The following is a 9,381-nucleotide window of genomic DNA, read 5'->3' as shown; positions in this document are numbered from 1 at the left end:
CTTCTTCTTCTTCTTCTTCTTCTTCTTCTTCTTCTTCTTCTTCTTCTTCTTCTTCTTCTTTTTCAACATAATGTATTATTTGTTTCAGAGGTACAGGTCTGTGATTCATCAGTCTTACACAATTCACAGCGCTCACCATAACACATACACTCCCCAAACAAATACATATTTGATGAAAAAGTAGAAGCATGAAGAAATACGCTGATTAAAATGTCCTACCTAGAAAGAGAAATATACAGTCTACATGTGTACATGTGAACGTTGCTTTATTCATTCAACAAACATTTTAGGTTGTTACTATATACTGAGAGCTATTCTAGGCACTCTGAACAAAAGCAACAGAAATTCCTGAATTTAGATTCTAGCAGTTGGTGAAAGTCAACAAATAATTAACAGAAAAAGATAGTACATTTATGCTGTGTAAGAAGGTAATGGATGACATTAAATTGGAGTATGATTTAATCCAACAGGCTAGAGTGATACTTGATATTTGGTAGTTCGTAAATATTTAAGTATGAACAATAGTTCAGGATCATTTTCTAATTACACTGGAGTTTTGTAACATCGTATTTAGATTTAATAAACATGGTAACCCTACATGGAAGGGACAGCTTTTGAGATGAATTTATTTAGAATACATACTAGGGTATATTAAATTACATCATAAAAAGGGTTAATGAGTTCGTCAGTAAGAAAGAATATTTTTCCTGATTTCTCTTTCCTACTATAATGTGACTGGACATAACCAGCTAGGTGAACAAGATCATGGAACATAATTCACTGTGTGAATATAAAGTTGTAAAACTATTTAGAAAGAAAAATCCATTGTTCTGTCCCACGTTGTAGAGGAAACAGTTTATGGTAGTATATAGTTTTAGTTTTCTGTTAAGTTACAACTATGCAGTTAGGCAAAGAAATGGAAAAGTCCCCAAATAAGTCATCAAACAGATGTAATCAGGAGCAGAAGCCAGTTTAACTGTTTGGTGTCACAAAAAAACAGGAATCTGGAGTACTGTCAGAGAAAGCCAATTCATATAGAAGTGTTCCATTGTGTACCCAGAACGAAGTAAAATATGTTGCCTAATGTGAATCATTTTTATTGATCAGGTATGGAGACAACTGCAATAAATGTGACAAAATTTCAGTGTTTTAACACAATACAATCAAACGCATGTGGTGATGTGAAGGGCCCATTCCACTAGATCTCCTGGGCATTTCCATTAAGGGGTGATTCCAGAGCCCTGAATCTTCCTATCTCCTGTCTCCATCATCTTCTTGGTTTTTGGACTCCTCTGCTGGATCTTCTGCATTCAGACAGCGAATGGGAGAAAGAAAGCATAAAGGAGCTGAGGAATTGGTTTAGATGCATGATCTGGAAGTGAAATGCATATCACTTCTGCTCACATTCCATTGATGAGAGCTCAGTTACCAGGACTCTTATAACTGCAAGGAAGGCTAGGAAATTAGGTCTAGCTCTGCAAAGATATGGTGAGCTTATTAGTGCCTCTGCCACATGGTTTAATTCTCTGGGGTGAGAAGAAAAGGCAACAAACAAGATGTGAATTCAGGAATACAGATCTTCCTGGACTTACAATGGGGTTACCTCCCCAATAAACCCATCATAAATTGAAAATATCCTAAGTCAAAATATCCTAAGTCAATATCATTAGTCAAAAATGAATTTAATATACCTAACCTACCAAACATCATAGCTTAGCCTTGCCCACCATAAACGTGTACAGAACATATACTTTAGCCCCCAGTTGGGCAAAACCACCTAACACAAAATCTATTTTATAATCAGTAGTTGAATATCTCATGTAATTTATTGAACACTACTAAAAATAAGAAGCAGAATGGTTTTAAGTGTATTGGTTGTTTACCCTTGTGATCTCATGCCTGACTAGAAGCTAAGGCTCGTTGCCTCTCCCCAGCATCATGAGAGGATCAGACTGCATATTACTAGCCTGGAAAATATCAAAATTCAAAGTTAGGAGTATGATTTCTAGTGAATCCCTGTTGCTTTTGCACCATTATAAAGTCAAAAAATCCTAAGTTGAACCGGCATGAGTCAGGGACCTTCTGTAAGAAAGATTAGAATGTATAAATCATGCCAGAGTTCACAGTGTGGTCAATAGAGAGAAATATGTATATATTTATACAGGATAACAATAGAATCTATGTTTTAATAAAATTCTCCACTGATTCATAGGCAAATTAAAGTTTGAGAAGCACTGCTTTATATAATATTCTCACTTGAAAAATTTACAATGTATCCTAGTATTAAAAAAAACAGATTTGAGAATTTGTGCTGCAAAGAAACTTGCTTTCATTATTATTGTTAATAATCTGAATATTCCAATTGAACTTGATTGTAATCACTTCTTAACAAAACACCCATCGGGGCGCCTGGGTGGCTCAGTTGGTTAAGCGACTGCCTTCGGCTCAGGTCATGATCCTGGAGTCCCGGGATTGAGTCCTGCATCAGGCTCCTTGCTCAGCGGGGAGTGTGCTTCTCCCTCTGACCCTCCCCCCTCTCATGCTCTCTCTCTCTCTCTCATTCTCTCTCAAATAAATAAATAAAATCTTTAAAAAAAAAACAAAACACCCATCAACATTCCATAGGAAGCTAGTTTTCTGTGAAACTGAGGGAAATGGATTTAAATGCACAAAATGGGAAAAACTGAAGTCAGAAATTTAGGTGTTAGTTTTGGTTAGATATGGTGTCTCCTCCATAAGCCACCTCTGATTTGGGAGATTCATTCCTGTGTTCCCAGTTGGGTAGTCTGATTCTGATATGAAGGATTTTAGTTGTCCACTCATTCATTAATTCTGCATACTATTTTTCAGACACTTACTTAAGGTCTGTGAAACCAAGAATGAGCCAAGATTTCAGCAGAGGAGGAAGACAAATAAATCAAAGTAGAATGTGAATGTAAAAATTTACAACAGCTAGACACATCCATTTGGATAGACCATAAGTGAATTTGCCTTAAAATTAACATAATAAAAAATTATTCACAATAAACCCAATAATTTTACAAAAAAATGAACACTAGTTTATTGCAAACTCTATCAAAACATTGTAATGTTAGAATTAGCCTATTGAAAACTGAGGTCCTCAGTGATCTACTGTATTAGCTCTGAGTTCTATTCTATTTGGAATACCTCACTTTCCCTTCATTATAAAAGGCCCATAAAAAACAAAAGAGAGAGAGAATTAGGGGCGCCTGGGTGGCTCAGTGGGTGAAGTGTCTGCCTCAGCTCAGGTCATGATCCCAGGGTCCTGGGATCGAGCCCTGCATCTGGCTCCCTGCTCAGCAGGAAGCCTGCTTCTCCCTCTCCCTCTGTCCACCCCCATGCTCTTTCTCTGTCAAATAAATAAATAAAATCTTTTTAAAAAAGAGAGAATTAGTCTGTAATGATACAGTTTTTCATTATATTTCTTCCACTAAAATTTTAGTCATTATTTCTCTCCCCTCCCATCCTTTTGCCTAAATAGTAGCTTCCCATTCCTTTCATTTATTAACATAGCAGAAATGAGTTAAACATGAGGCTATAGATACAGTTTAGGGCGGGGGGGAGCAGTATGTCTAAAACTGAAGTGAAAGGTAACCAAAATTATAATGTGAGAGTTTGATGACTATACCCTACATATTTGAGAGACATAAAATATATAGATGTATAAGGGATATAAGGGATATAATCTTGGCTAAAACACAAGCAGCTGAGTGTATCACCCAGCTTTTATTTCTGTTGATCCTATTCTGGGACACTGTAATGTTCCCGAAGAACTGTTTTGATGAACAAGTTCATCCTGTTCTTGAAGATTAATAAGAACATTTAATTCATTTTAAATTTCCTCTATTGTCTTTAATAGCCAAATAAACTAGGGGGGTGGGGAAGGTTGTGGCTTAATTTTCCATCTGCACGATTTGGCTTAACTAAATATGACTTAATGAGTTAAATGGGTGTGATATATCAAATTGCACTGCCTGCAAAGAAAAGCAAGTGCAGTGATGTGATTTTTCTCCTTCACTAAGGGAACTAAAGTATTTCTTAAATCAACTGTTAAATACCTAAGTGAAATGCTTTCTGTTTAGATCCCATGTTATTAATATTTGTTTCTAATCAACTTTTTTTCAGATACAGTTGAAGAAAAATAACATACATCCATTTTTAAGAATGTTGACAAATTTATACACTGTGTAACAACCACTACACATGAAGATACAGAACATTTCTCCCATCTTAAAAGTTGGTCTGATTTTCCCACTCAGTGTCCATCCCCTTCCCTGCAAATCATACCCTGTTCCAGCAACCACAGATCTACTTGATGTCATTATGAATTTGATTTGTATCTGGCTTCTTTTGGTCATCATAATGATATTGGGATCCATCCATATAGTTGCACATATCATAATCCATTCCTTTTGGGATGGACAGAATATTCTTACATGGATCTACCATAGTTCGTTTAGCTTTTCCCTTGTTAATGGACGAGGGTTGTTCCTAGATTTTGGTTGTCATGAAGAAAGGTGCTATAAGTGTTTCTGTACAAGTCTTCATGTAGACATATTTTTTTTGTTGTTGTTTCTCTTGGGTAAACACTTGGGAGTAGAATTGCTGGTAGTTACATGTCTAATTTTATAAGAAACTGTCAAACTGTATTAAAAAGTGATTGAACTATTTTTCATCCCCTCAAGGAGTACATAAGAGATACAGTTGTACCACTCCCCCTCTCAGTTTTGTCATTCTTTTCAATTTTAGCAGTTCTAGCTGATATTACTTTGTGGTTTTAATTTGCATTTATTTGATGACTAAAGGTGTTGAACATTTTTGCAAGTACTGACTTGCTCGTTCTTTGGTTTAGTGTCCGTTCAAATCATTTTGCCTGTTTTTATCTAGTTATTTGTCTTACTGAGTTGTAAGGATTCATTATATATTCAGGATATAGTCTTTCATCAGACTTATGTTTTGCAGAAGTCCCCCACCCCCCATTTTGTGCTTTAAATTGTTGGTTTCTTTGCAGTGTTTCACAAGGTATACAAGTTACCAATTTGGATGAAATTCAAGTTATATTATTTTTTTCTTTAGGGTTTGTTCTTTTGGTGCTCTAAGTATTTTTGGCTAACCCAAGATCACTAGGATGTCCTATAAGGTTTTCTTTTAGACTTTGCTAGTTTTAACTTTCATATTTAGATTTATAATTCAATACATTGAAATTTATTTAAACAATTTTATAATTGCTGTGAGTTGGATAGCATATTGTTCAAGTGACATTGTTTGAAAAGACTATTGTTTCTTCATTAAATTATCTTAAAAGATTTGTCACAAAAAATGACTTTCTAGATAGATAAGATAATGTTGAATTTATAGATCACTTTGGAGAGAATTGACATCTTACAATATTTTGGTGTTGTAATACATAAACACAGTATTTTCCTCCATGTATTTAGGCTTCCTGTAAATTCTCCCAGAAATCATGTGCAGTTTTCAGTATATAATCTTTCATGTATTTTCTTAAACTTACCTGTATTTCATTATGTTGATACCATTGCAAATAGTATTTGATGCTTTTGTAAATGATATCAACTTTTCTTTTTCTATTTCAGCTTCATCATGACAACTGCTTACCATATATAAATAATATTGATTTTTTAAATGTTGACCTTGCATCCTGAAGGGGTAAGTGCATATTTTAGTTCTGATAAGATTTTTGTAGTTTCATTGATAGTTCTGCATAAACAATGCTACCAGATATAAATTAAAAAAAGGTTTTATTTTTTCCCTTAATTTGTGTGCATTTTGTCTATTATTACAATGCTAGGACCTCCTGTAAATTTTGAAGAGAAGTGGTTGATAACGGCATGCATGCACTCATATTCTTGGTCTATATGTCATATCAATTAATGAAAACAGTTTTGATATCTCAAAATATTATACAGGTTTTTTTTTCTCATTTTTCCTTCAGTTTCATATTTGACGTGTCTTGATGCTTTGTTATTAGATGCATACACATTTAGAATTGTAATGTTCTTAGATGAGTTGATTCTTTTTATCTTATGAAGCATCTATCTTTACCACTTACTTACAATGATCCTTATTCAGAAGTCTACTTCATTTTAATATATACAATCCAGTTCTTTTTTAATTAGTGTTTGCATGGTGTGTGTTTTCCAACTTTACTTTTATCCTATATATGCGTTTTTCTTTAATGTTTCTTGTAGACAGAATACAGATTGATTGTGCTTTATTATCAATATGCTTTGGTTCAAGTTTGCCACTTTACACCAAAGTTTGTTCATTTATTTATACTATATGCTCTATTTCTTCTTTCCTGCTTTATTTTCTTATTTTTTTTTTTGCCATTAATTAATATTTACTTTCTCTTACTTCTGGGACTCCAGTTACATTTATTTTAGTCCCATTGATACTGGCTCACACGTCACTGATACTCAGTTTAATGTATTTCATTTAAATAATTTCTCCTGCTGTATATTCAAGTTCACTAAACTTTTCTTGTGCTATTTCTAGTCAGTTATTAAATCTCACTTGGCATATTTTTATTTTAAATATGTATTTTATATCTCTAGATATTCTGTTTGGGTCAATTTTAATAATTCCACCTAACTCCTCACTGTGTTCACATTTTATTAAACATTTAGAATGTGCTTCTGTATGTATAATTTTAATATCCATATTTCATAGTTGTGTAATTACTAGAGGGATTTGAATGATTCCCAGATGTGTGCAAATACTGAAATTTATTCAACTTATAATTCTCCTGTAACTGTTATTTCCTTGACATTTTTTTTCTTATCCAACTTGTGTCCATTTTTTTTTTGTGGATTTTCTTCTCTTTTTTTTCTTTTTTTAAAATTTTTTATTGTTATATTAATCACCATACATTACATCATTAGTTTTTGATGTAGTGTTCCATGATTCATTCTTTGTGCATAACACCCAGTGCTCCATGCAGAACGTGCATCCTTTAATACCCATCACCAGGCTAACCAACCCCACCACCCCCGTCCCCTCTATGGCCCTCAGTTTGTTTTTCAGAGTCCAACAACTCTCATGGTTTGTCTCCCCGTCCGATTTAACCCCCTTCATTCTTCCCCTCCAGGTATCTTCTTTTTTTTTCTTTTTTTTTTTTAACATATATTGCATTATTTGTTTCAGAGGTACATATCTGTGATTCAACAGTTTTGCACAATTCATAGCACTCACGAATTCAACAGTTTTGCACAATTCATAGCACTCCAATCCATGAGCATGGAATGTTTTTCCATTTCTTTGTGTCTTCCTCAATTTCTTTCATGAGTATTTTATAGTTTTCTGAACAAATATCCTCCCCAATGTCCATCACCCAGCTACACCATCCTTCCCACCCCACCCCCACTCCAGCAACCCTCAGTTTGTTTCCTGAGATTAAGAATTCCTCATATCAGTGAGCTCATATGATACATGTCTTTCGCTGATTGACTTATTTCACTCAGCAAAACACCCTCCAGTTCCATCCATGTCGTTGCAAATGGCAAGATCTCATTCCATTTGATGGCTGCATAATATTCCATTGTGTATATATACCACTTCTTCTTTATCCATTCATCTGTCGATGGACATCATGGCTCTTTCCACAGTTTGGCTCTTGTGGACATGGATGCTATAAACATTGGGGTGCACATACCCCTTTGGATCCCTACATTTCTATCTTTGGGGTAAATACCCAGTAGTGCAATTGCTGGATCCTATGGTAGCTCTATTTTCAACAGTTTGAGGAACCTCCATACCATTTTCCAGAGTGGCTGCACCAGCTTGCACTCCCACCAACAGTGTAGGAGGGTTCCCCTTTCTCCACATCCCCGCCAACATCTGTCGTTTCCTGACTTGTTAATTTTCGCCATTATGACTGGTGTGAGGTGGTATCTCATTGAGGTTTTGATTTGGATTTCCCTGATGCCGAGCGATGTTGAGCACTTTTTCATGTGTCTGTTGGCCATTTGGGTGTCTTCTTTGGAAAAATGTCTGTTCATGTCTTCTGTCCATTTCTTGAGTGTATCATTTGTTCTTTGGGTGTTGAGATGATAAGTTCTTTATAGATTTTGGATACTAGCCCTTTATCTGATATGTCATTTGCAAATAGTTTCTCCCATTCTGTCGGTTGTCTTTAGGTTTTGTGGACTGTTTCTTTAGCTGTGCAAAAGCTTTTTATCTTGATGAAATCCCAATAGTTCATTTTTGCCCTTGCTTCCCTTGCCTTTGGCGATGTTTCTAGGAAGAAGTTGCTGCGGTTGAGGTCAAAGAGGTTGCTGCCTGTGTTCTCCTTTAGGATTTTGATGGACTCCTGTCTCACGTTTAGGTCTTTCAACCATTTGGAGTCTATTTTTGTGTGTGGTGTAAGGAAATGGTCCAGTTTCATTCTTCTGCATGTGGCTGTCCAATTCTCCCAACACCATCTGTGGAAGAGACTGTCTTCTTTCCATTGGACATTCTTTCCTACTTTGTCAAAGATTAGTTGATCATAGAGTTGAGGGTCCATTTCTGGGCTCTCTATTCGGTTCCATTGATCTATGTGTCTGTTTTTGTGCCAGTACCATACTGTCTTGATGATGACAGCTTTGTAATAGATCTGGAAGTCCGGAATTGTGATGCCGCCAGCTTTGCTTTTCTTTTTCAATATTCCTCTGGCTATTCGGGGTCTCTCCTGGTTCCATACAAATTTTAGGATTATTTCTTCCATTTCTTTGAAAAAAGTGGAAGGTATTTTGATGGGGATTGCATTGAATGTGTAGATTGCTCTAGGTAGCATTGATATCTTCGCAATGTTTGTTCTTCCAATCCATGAGCATGGAACGTTTTTCCATTTCTTTGTGTCTTCCTCAATTTCTTTCATGAGTATTTTATAGTTTTCTGAGCACAGATCCTTTGCCTCTTTGGGTAGATTTATTCCTAGGTATCTTATGGTTTTGGGTGCAATTGTAAATGGGATCGATTCCTTGATTTGTCTCTCTTCTGTCTTGTTGTTGGTGTATAGGAATGCCACTGATTTCTGTGCATTGTTTTATATCCTGCCACTTTACTGAATTCCTGTATGAGTTCTAGCAGTTTTGGGGTGGAGTCTTTTGGGTTTTCCACATTACGTATCATATCATCTGCAAAGAGTGAGAGTTTGACTTCCTCTTTGCCGATTTGGATGCTTTGATTTCTTGTTGTTGTCTGATTGCTGTGGCTAGGACTTCTAACACTGTGTTGAATAGCAGTGGTGATAGTGGAAATCCTTGCCGCATTCCTGACCTTAGGGGAAAAGCTCTCAGCTTTTCCCCATTGAGAATGATATTCGCTGTAGGTTTTTCATAGATGGCTTTTATGATATTG

This window comes from Callorhinus ursinus, unplaced genomic scaffold (assembly GCF_003265705.2).
Source record: "Callorhinus ursinus isolate GAN/ISIS: 27379988/994484 unplaced genomic scaffold, GSC_fseal_2.0 scaffold21, whole genome shotgun sequence".
Taxonomy (NCBI): Eukaryota; Metazoa; Chordata; class Mammalia; order Carnivora; family Otariidae; genus Callorhinus; species Callorhinus ursinus.
The sequence above is the reverse complement of the archived record's forward strand: the minus strand, read 5'-3'. Positions refer to the sequence as shown.